Source organism: Trachypithecus francoisi, unplaced genomic scaffold (assembly GCF_009764315.1).
Source record: "Trachypithecus francoisi isolate TF-2019V2 unplaced genomic scaffold, Tfra_2.0 Lachesis_group19, whole genome shotgun sequence".
Taxonomy (NCBI): Eukaryota; Metazoa; Chordata; class Mammalia; order Primates; family Cercopithecidae; genus Trachypithecus; species Trachypithecus francoisi.
Window position 1 is genome coordinate 26411580 of NW_022681464.1, and position 8783 is coordinate 26420362.

General features: G+C 34.1%; 1 long non-coding RNA gene across 1 annotated transcript; it reads right to left on the reverse strand.

The window, feature by feature from the left end:
• Positions 1-5411: 5411 nt before the first annotated feature.
• Positions 5412-7867, reverse strand: LOC117063848. Its single transcript, XR_004429119.1, has 2 exons — positions 7763-7867; positions 5412-5713 (listed from the first exon to the last, which is right to left on the reverse strand). It is a non-coding gene; the product is annotated as an uncharacterized LOC117063848 (long non-coding RNA).
• Between the last annotated feature and the right edge of the window lie 916 nt (positions 7868-8783).

An 8783-nucleotide genomic window follows, 5' to 3' on the forward strand; every position in this document is an offset into this window, starting at 1 on the left:
ATATATATACATACAATATTAAAATTCTGATCCTTAAATGTGTGTATAGAAGTATAGTTTAAATTAGATCTCTCATGAAGCAAATAAAAATCTATCATGAATTTAGAATGGTCATGAGACCCACCTTCTGCTTAAAAAAAAATCCCAGCCTACATAATCATTGTATTCAGGGTAAAAACATTATAATGCCTGGAGAGATATCTTTCTTTCACAACTTTATTTCATAAAGACAGTCAGCAGAAAGGATAAAAAAGGAAGGGTGTGTGGTAAAGCTTCAGAAAGAAGTTAAGAAATTCACAACACTTAAAAAAAAAAAAACTCTGAAGAGAAACTGTGTGGCCGGGGAGCCAATTATGAACCAGAATACAAAGGACTTGTTCCACATAGGAGCTACTAAGAAAGCTGTCACCCAGAAACAGAAATGCAGGAAACAGATTATCCATGAGGTGATAACATAAAGCTTCATAAGTGAATGAACTATCTCTGAAAGACACAGAAAAAAAGAAAAACAAGGAAAGGCAGCAGGAGAGACTGACCATAAATGCTGATCCATTAAAAAATAAATTTAAAGTGCTGTTAATATGATGCAACATAAACAAGAAACTATCAAGAACACAGGAAGGTCTTATGAGTACCACTGTTTTTGAAAGGATTAAAAAAAGGAACACCAACTATTGCATTTTCATTGCATAATTATCATTTATGTAACTATGCAAGTATATAAATATGGTAGTCATCAACTCAGGGCCAATTCTCTTTGTTATATCACCTTTTCATTAACCCTCCCCACCATCACTGTATTATTTTGAATTTTGAAACAAATTTCAAACGTTGTAGCATCTTATTTGTGTGTGCCTGTATAATTAAGACAATTTATTTTATTTTGTGTAGATTTGTAGACCTTCATTCTTGAAAAATTTTATGCAATTTGTTTTATATTGTTTAAAATATTTTTATGTTACCAAGTCAAATCTAAACAATATGCTATATTCAAGGAAACCCAGATTCTCCCTCTACCCAGGAATATTCTGCTTAACAATTTGGTTCTGAGTTTCTGAATTGAGGATTGACACGTATGTCACCCTTTAATTTCTGTACTGTCTGATGTAGAAAGTTGAAAATTATAACATAAACTCTGTATCTCAAATATACTTTTCTCTAAATCTCAGATTTATAATAAATGGTAGCAAATTTCTTTCCAGTACTTGTTATATGTGCCATTGCATGTACATTATTATATAATTTTCTTAACAGTCTGGTAGTATAAGAATTATTTGTGTGTGTATGAACAGGAAATCTGAGACAAAGAGATCTTAATTATCTAACACACTCATAAATATGAAAATTGGAAATTGATAGTGCTATATAAGAAGGAAACTGAATAAATAAATTACCTACTCTGTGATTGGCTGCATTGAACACAGGTGCAGCACAAAGGAAAAGCTATATTGATAAGCAATATCTTTAATTAGGGAATAAGGAGCACAAGGGAATTTCTATCATCAAATTATTACAACATAGTTGAGTCATATTTTGAAGTAACGTCAATAAGATGATGTGTTAATCATCTACATAGCAGCAGCCAAAAATACAGGGACTTTGGAAAGGAAATCAAATCACAGTGAGGCAATGTACAAGTAATGGTACAAGAGCAAAGATGTAAGGTTTCAGAAAACGTGCCTTTGTGGCTGGGCTCGGTGGCTCACACCTGTATTCCCAGCACTTTGGGAGGCCAAGGAGGGCAGATCATGAGGTCAGGAGATCAAGATCATCCTGGCTAACATGGTGAAACCGTATCTCTACTAAAAATACAAAATTTCGCTAGGTGTGGTGGCACATGGCTGTAATCCCAGCTACTCAGAAGGCTGAGGAATGATAATAGTTTGAACCCAGGAGGCAGAGGTTGCAGTGAGCCGAGATCGCGCCACTGCACACTCCAGCCTGCCAACAGAGCGAGACTCCATCAAAAAAAATAATAAATAAACCAGAAAGAGAGAAAGAGAGAAGGAGAGAGGGAGGGAGGGAAGGAGGGAGGGAGGGAGGGAGGGAGGAGGGAGGGAGGGAGGGAAGGAGGGAGGGAGGGAGGGAGGGAGGGAGGGAGGGAGTGAGGGAGGGAAGGAGGAAGGAAGGAAGGAAGGAAGGAAGGAAGGAAGGAAGGAAAAAAGGAAGGAAGGAAGAAAGGAAAAAGAAAATGTGCTCTTGTTATTGTTTGTTACATCACTGAAAAGTAAAGGGAAACTCTTTTTACAAAATATTACATTTGGCACAGGTTAAAAGAATCTCTTTTCACTTTAAATGTATAATAAAAATATCTTAATTAATAATATTTTGCCTTATTATCTCTTCTTTAGTTACTTCTGTCATTTAGGTATTTGGCCACCTTAGCCCTCTGTAACTATTAGTTTTAATTTAATCATTCAAAACTCTTTGCCTTTTTTCGTATCTTGGGCTTCCCTTTCTTGCATGTGCCTTTTATATGCATGAATGCATTTGTTAAGCCTTCAGAATATTTTCAGTTTTATTGAGGAATAATTGACATACAATGAACTGCACATATTTAACATCTATATTAGATGAATTTGGGCATATGCAAACACCCGTGATGCCATCACCACCATGAAGGTAACAGACACAACACCACCTCCTAAAGTTTCCTTGTATCCCTTTGATTTTGTTTGTGATAAGAATGCCTACCATGATATTTATTCTCTTAACAAATTTTGAAGAGCACAATACCGTATTGTTAACCATACTTACTATGTTGTAAAGGAGGTATCTAGGACTTATTTATTTAGCAAAATTAAAATTATAAAATTTCATTGAACAACATTCGGTTGAACCCATTGAATTGTTGTCCACACTTCTCCCACCTCCCCCAATGTCCCTGACAACCCCTGTTGTATTCTCTGCTTCTATAACTTTGACTATTTTAGATACTGCATATAAGTGGGATCATATGGTATTTGTTCTGTGACTGACTTATTTCTCTTAACAAAATGTCCACAAGTTTCATCCATGTTGTCACAAATGGTAGGATTTCCTTCCTGTTTAAGGCTGAGTCTTATTTCACTGTCTGTGTAGACCATGTTTTCTTTATGCATTTATGCGTCTATGGACATATAAGTTATTTCCATATCTTAGCTATTGTGAATAATATTTGCTATGAACATGAGAGTGGAAATACTGCTTCAAGATATCAATTCAAGACTGATATCAATCCTTTTGAATATATACCCAGAAGAGTGATAAATAGACAAGATGGTGGTTCTAATTTTAATTTTCTGAGGAACCCCATACTGTTTTCCTAAGCTGCTGCACTATTTATATTTTCAATAGTGTACAAAACTTCTAATTTCTCCACATCTTTGTCAGCATATTTTGTGCTTTTTTGTTAACAGCCATCCTAAGAGTTGTGAAGTGATAATACATTGTACTTTTGATTTGCATTTCCCTGACAATGGTATTGAGCATCCTTAAATCTACCTGTTGACCATTCTATGTGTTCTTTTTTTTTTTTTTTTTTTGAGACGGAGTCTCGCTCTGTCGCCCAGGCTGGAGTGTGGTGGCCGGATCTCAGCTCACTGCAAGCTCCGCCTCTCGGGTTTACGCCATTCTCCTGCCTCAGCCTCCCGAGTAGCTGGGACCACAGATGCCCGCCACCTCGCCTGGCTAGTTTTTTGTATTTTTTAGTAGAGACGGAGTTTCACCATGTTAGCCAGGATGGTCTCGATCTCCTGACCTCGTGATCCGCCCCTCTCGGCCTCCCAAAGTGCTGAGATTACAGGCTTGAGCCACCGCGCCCGGCCTCTATGTGTTCTTTTTACAGTGTTTATTATTATTCTTTTTGGTACTTAAAATATTTTATTTTTTATTCCATTTTTGAGGATTTATCAAATCCTTCTTGGTTTCCTCTTATCTTACATTTTAAAAATATTCCATTTATCAGAGTATGAGTTTCTTTCCACTCACAACGTGAGTATGTGTACATATATAGTGACACATATGTATGTGTTTGTCTGTATATACCATGGCCCTTTCCTATTAAAAAAAAAGTTGAGTATCTATATATTGGCCTTACACTGGTTCATTTCTAATAATCATTGTATCCTTTTTAAGGTTCATTTTATACACTCACCATTTAATAAGAAATAAAAAGTGGGAGTGTTTAGACATTGGACAAAAGAAGTAAGAACTTGGATTTAGATCTAGTGTCCTAGGATACTTGCTCCCAAGTGACTTAGTGTTCATTTTGTGCTCTCAGCTATCTGGAGTTTTTACTCCCAAGTGATTAGGAAACTTTGTCTGAAGTCTTGTGGGCTTTAAATTGTTCATGTTATGGTAATATCCATATCTCTTCCCTGACCTGGATGAGTACCCACTTAATGTAATTGTCACCCTCCTGATCTCTGTTTCGCCACCATACTTTTTCCTGAGCTGCTGCACCATCTTACATCCCATTTTACATGCCACAGATTGCTCTATCACAAAGATGATGATGCACCTGGGGGATCACATTCATTCCCATCTTCTCTAACTCTCCACCATTTTTTATCAAATGCAGAGTTAACATGTTTCTTTCTTGTTTTATCTATTTATTTTTACTTATTTACTTAACTAACATGGTCACAAATTTGTTAGTTTTTATTAGATATTTACATTTTCTCTTTCCTGTGGTGATCGCTAGTTTTCTTGACTTTTTATTTTAATAATATATATTTGTTTATAAACTTCTGTGCATGTTCATATGTTGCAAACATTATAAATATTTCTCAATTTATCAGTTGCCTTTTAATTTTCATAGTTTTCTTTTTGCTATATTTGTATTGGAAGTTTTTGAAATCAAGTGACAAGTGCTAATATAATAGTTTGCTGTTGTCTTTATGCTTAGGAAAGGACTTTTTCATCCTGAGATAGAAAAGTATTTATTATATTAATTTTTACTTCTCTAAAATTTACTTTTTTGCACATAGATTTGGTTTGGATGTTGTTTAAAATCTTTGACAAAATGTGTTTGCCATTGTCACATTCTCCATATTTTTTCATGTGTCACTGCATTTGAGAGCGATTTTGCAAAAATCATTGCTTGAAATTTGGTTTGTTTCCAAATATATGGTAAATAGTGTTTTCTTTTAATATCTTACTGCATTTTATTTGTAGTATGGTTACAGAGAAGAGAGGAACATAGAGTTTTAATTATATTTACCCAGTAGTCTGTAAGATTAAACATTTTATATTACAGGTTGGACCTACATAAAATGAACTTGGAAGAAATTCATCTGGAATTAAGCTTTAAGAAGTTTTCATCTTTAGTCTATGTTGTCAAGACAGAAAGCTCTATTTGCTTTATATTCAGATTGCACCCTCAGAAAAGGTGGTCTATGTGCAGAATGACTGATTAGAGGGACAGAGCATTCAGCATGTACAGCATGATTGCTTTATTTTGTTGCATTTCTCTATGACTGTGAAAGGCATGACCCCAAAACTTAGGGACTTGATTTTTTTAAGATTCTATGTTTGACAATACAGACAGTTCTTTGTTAATCTTTCTGGAGTCACTCATATGGCTGCATTCTTCCACAAGGACTGAGAGATTCAAGGTGGCCTCAGGCACTTTGCTTCCAGTTGGTGTAAGATGGCAGCTGAGCACCATGTTTCTGTTCCTGTTGGCTTCTCACCTCCAGTAAGCTAGAGTGGGCTTTCACAACATGGTCTTCTTAGAGGGTAGGAGAGGAAATTATAGAGCTTCTTCAATCTTAGATTGTAGACTTCGTATATCATTTTACTCTATTCTATTTGTCAAAGCAAGTTATAAGTAAAGCATAGAGTCAAGGGAGGACAATAAATAAACTTCACTTTTTGATGAGAACAATGACAAAGTCACGAGGCAAACGGGCGTGGAACCAGGAAGCATGATTCATTGGAAGTCATTAATATAACATAAGGCAAAGCCAGACATTTTACTAACAGGCTTAGTCATCATTACATGCAATGATAATGTTCACATTATATCATATTAGTTATCCTGGGTTAAGAAATCTTCTTGCTCTGACAAAGAAGGCTGAGTTTGTGGTTTTAACTTCCTGAAATACTTCATAGATGAAATCATCTTATATTATCAAGTAGAAAGTGTCTAAGGGTGATCAGTAAATCACTCCATGTCATTCCCAAATCAGTACTCTGACAAAATTAGATTAATACTGTAACCATTTGCTCAATGATTACTTAGTGCCAGGTTCTCAGGTAAGCACTTAAAATAATTATCTCTTTAAAATTCACAACATCCCAATGAGGTCTATATTATTATCCTCCTTTGGAGTCTGAAAAATATGAGACCTGGAAAATAATATACAGTCTACTTCTGATTATTCCATATTTAGTAAACAGAGGAACTATACTTTAAGCCTAGGTCTCTTTGATTACAATGATTGCGCTCTTAAAGACTATGTTACAGTCAATACATATTTTAAGGGGTTTATTGAAATTTCAAATTCATACAAGGGTTTTATTTATTTATAAATCTTTTTTTGAATGGTAACTTAGTCTGCATTTCACCTGAGAACAACTCATGAAAAAAATTCAGTAATTTTTTGTAAAAAATTATTCAGTAAACCTGACTCCACAAATTATAAAACACACTAAAATACTACAGTAATAAAATGGATTTAGTGCTCTTACAAAGGTAGGCAGATTGCTCAGGGGTATAAAAAGAAAGCCCACAAGTAGATTGTCCCAAATGTAAGAAATTCATATATAATTAGATTGGTTTTGGAAGAGTGGAGGAAGAAAGAATTATCCTATAATGTTGAATAATTTGTCCAAGCACAATTTTAAGTGTCTTTTCAAAAAATAGAAGCCATATTTTTACATGATAAGACATATCAAAATTAGGCTGGGCATGGTGGGTTAAGCCTGTAATCCCAGCAATTTGGGAGGCCAAGGTGGGAGGGTCGCTGGAGCTCAGGAGCTTGCGACCAGCCTGGGTACCATAATGAGACCTCATCTCTATTAATTAAAAAATGAAATAATAAAAAAGAACATATCAAAATTAATTTTAAATAAATTAATGTTTTAAATAAGTAGAGGAAGTTATAGAAAGATATATTTTAGGTTTTGCTATGGGAAACATCTTTGTAAGCATAAAACCAACTAAGATTAGTTCTACTTAAAATGAAAACATTATTAGATTTTGCACATACTGTGATGTTAGAAAATGTGTGCCCTCATTATCAATCAAAGGAATACAAAAGAAAATTGGGCCCAACTTTAGGCTTGAACTTTGCAGAATTATAGAAGATATTTGAATTTCTATGACTAGCAAGAGAGGGAGAAACAGCAATATAAGAAAAAAGGTGGTGGGAAATTTAAATGGTGTACTTTTCTTGACAGCAATTTGACACCATATGCCAACATCCTCTTTTTTTTTTTTTTTTTTTGCTTTGGGTAAAATAATAAGGATGCTTGGTTTCAGAGTTTCAAGTACTTATACAAATAAAAGTTTGTCTCTTACATTAGAGCAAATTATCTTACTTTAAAATTAAAACCATTTACCCTGGCCTATGCTATTTTGTTACTTTTCACTACAGTTGACAATGTCAAATGTCTTTACTCTGATCTACTTTAACAAACAGGAGAAGTTACAATACATATTGAGGAGTTCTTAGAGTAAAACAGAATTCCTTAAAAAAAAAAATACAGTTGCATTGACAGCCTTTGTTTCCCATATATCTCTGTACAACATAAAGACAAATTAAAATTTACTCACCTATTTTTGAACAAAGCATTCAGTGTGTGAAGAAACAGATGATTTACAATTAATATACAACAATGGTGTATATGAAGTTATATGCATTTATATACGATGTGTATTTCTCCTGGAAAGCAAAAGTCGGTACAAAATAAAAATAGAACGGAATCAAATAGGTCTCTCTAAAAATGTAATTGTACAATGGTTTGAAAATACTTGCCAATAATAGTTCTCATTCTGGACATTTATTTCAATATCCAACAGTATGTCTTCACCCTTCTCAATAGATTTAATAGGTACTTTTTTTCCCCACACAGTTCTGCAATTAAATTACAACCGTAAATTGTCAGTATAGGGCAAAATTTCCCAAGGGCATCAATAAGTGCATAATCGAATTTCAGTGTAATGGCCAAAATGACCAAATATAAAAATAATCAGCCAAATAAAGGAGCAATTAAATTCCATGCCTATAAAAATGCAGGTGCAAAATATTATGCTGCCTCTAGATCTCATGAAAAATTTGGCTCTTCGTATCAAATTAAATTGATAGTCAATGATTTGGCATAGTGCTGAAGAGTATTATAGGAGAAATATAAATGTGAAATATAAATTTCCTCCCAATACAGACCAACCTAAAGTATGTTCATCACAACCCCACATTTGAAGAATTCTATATTAAGTCTCAAAATAATTATGTCAATTGAAATACTTCCTCATAAAGAAATGGTTTAAAAAATTGCCTGCTTAGGAGAAATGGCAGAAGCAATTATGCACCTAAAATTGGAAACCTGATACAAATAATCTTTTGCTATATTATCATAAAATCTGAAGTCTGCATTATATAAACACAGATTATTATCCCATTAGCCAGACCTTCCTGGATTGGTCAACATGACACAGGAATTGTTAATGCTGATTATAACAAAGACTTGCATGTATTTTATAGAACTAAGATTACTTTTAATTCAGTAAAACAGCTGCCTTCACATATTATTTACGAAATAGAAGCAGAAGTACTTATTTACAAATTTCAGACATT